Raw genomic sequence first — 1852 nt, 5'->3', positions numbered from 1 at the left:
AAAGAAAGAAAATGAAAATATCTTGGGTCAGGGACCTCTTGGTCCTCGATGTTTATCTTTGCTCTTTGACACATTTAGGAGATCTTGTGAAGATTAGCCTCAGACAGTATGTCATTTGATCTCTTGAGTGCTAATTCCATGAGCATTGATTGTACATGAAAGTAAAATAAAATCCTCAACAACTTCAATCTTCTCCTCATTTATCATACTGCTGTCTGATTTGAAAACTGTTTATATTCATCACAGTAAATGCTTCAAGTCCTTTTTGGAGTTCCAACATCAAGTCTTTGCCCATTTTATTATAATACTCATATAATATTATGTCAAGCTTCGCTCTGAAATGTTCTGTTCTGTTCTTTTGCTTAATTTCTTCCATTCCCTTTAGCTACTCTACTTTCCAAATAAACTTCAGGATCTCTTCTGACATCCCCTTTGGTCTTCTCTTTCTTTCCTGTCTTTTTCATGATCTTTTGTTTTCTCGTGTCTGATGTTCTTGATGTCATCCCACAGCTGGTCAGATCTTCTGTCATGTCATGTTCAAAGAACCAAATCTGTTCTTGAAATGGTCTCTAAATTCAGTGGGAATATACTCAAGGTTATATTTTGGCTCGTGACACCTTGTTTACATTTTTTGCAACTTCAACCTGAACTTGCATATGAGCAATTTGATGGGCTGTTCTGCCAATTGATCCCGGCCTGTCCTTGTTTTGTCGGATGATATTGAGCTTCTCCATCATCTCTTCCCACAGATACAGTCAGTTTGGTTCCGGTGTATTCCATCTGGCAAAGTCTGAGTGTGTAGTCGCCACTTAAGGGATTTGCAGTGAAGAAGTTATTGATCTTACAAACTTCCATCGTGCAATCTCCAGCTTTGTTTCTATCACCAAGTCACATTTTCCAAATGCTATTCCTTCCTGTTTATTTCCAACTTCTGCATCCCAACCAATCTTTCTTATAGACATGTAAATATTATCCTATCACAAGCAGTATTTTATTTCAAGATACAAATTTTCTATTTGATGTGGAGTGTGATGTCATTCCTGTTTAATTAGTCATTTCTAACATAGTAAACCATATGACTGTCCAATTTTAAGTAGCCAATACCAGTCTATTTCTACTTTCTAAGGCTGAGGATATTGACATTCATGTGTTCCATTTCATTTTTGATTACCAATTTACCTAGATTTACACTTCGTCCATTTCATGTTCCATTTATTAGTGGATGTTTGCTCCTGAATCTTATCCTTTTGAGTGGTGCCCCATCAGCAGAGGAAGGTCCTGAAAGCTTTGCTCCATCCATGTGATTAAGGTCAACTCTACTTTAAGGAGGTAGCTCTTTCCCAGATGCTTTTGGATTGCCTTTCAACATGGGCCTGGGGGGCACACATTAAGCCACTAGCTACAAGGTCAGCAATTCAACACCACCAGCTGCTCCTCAGGGAAAGAGGAGGCTGTCTGCTCCTATAAACATGCACAGTCTGGGAAATCTCACATAAAGTCACTATGAGTTGGAACTGACTCGGTGGCAATAAGTTTTCAAACTCCCATGTCACATTTTCTGGCACTGCTAGTTATGACTTTGGGTACTTTTGGTAGTTACATAATCTGGTGTCAATTTGAGGATCAGAGTGAAGGAGTGGGGTCTAGCCTGTCAATCAAGTCATAGCTTGATGACCTCATTTGGAGACAATAACGAGATAAATAGTTCACTGGATGAGGGACACAAGCTCACTCCCTGCGAGACATTTCTGACAAGCAGTCACATGAACCTACCCTGATGCAGCCAGAGCCCTGGGAATGGAGGAGCCACGTGAAGATCCCTGCCAGCGCCATGATGCTTACAATGCCAGTG

The sequence above is a fragment of the Echinops telfairi genome, unplaced genomic scaffold (genome assembly GCF_000313985.2).
Source record: "Echinops telfairi isolate 266 unplaced genomic scaffold, ASM31398v2 ScPeMD7_7420;HRSCAF=8458, whole genome shotgun sequence".
Lineage (NCBI taxonomy): Eukaryota > Metazoa > Chordata > Mammalia > Afrosoricida > Tenrecidae > Echinops > Echinops telfairi.
Note: the sequence above shows the minus strand (reverse complement) of the source record.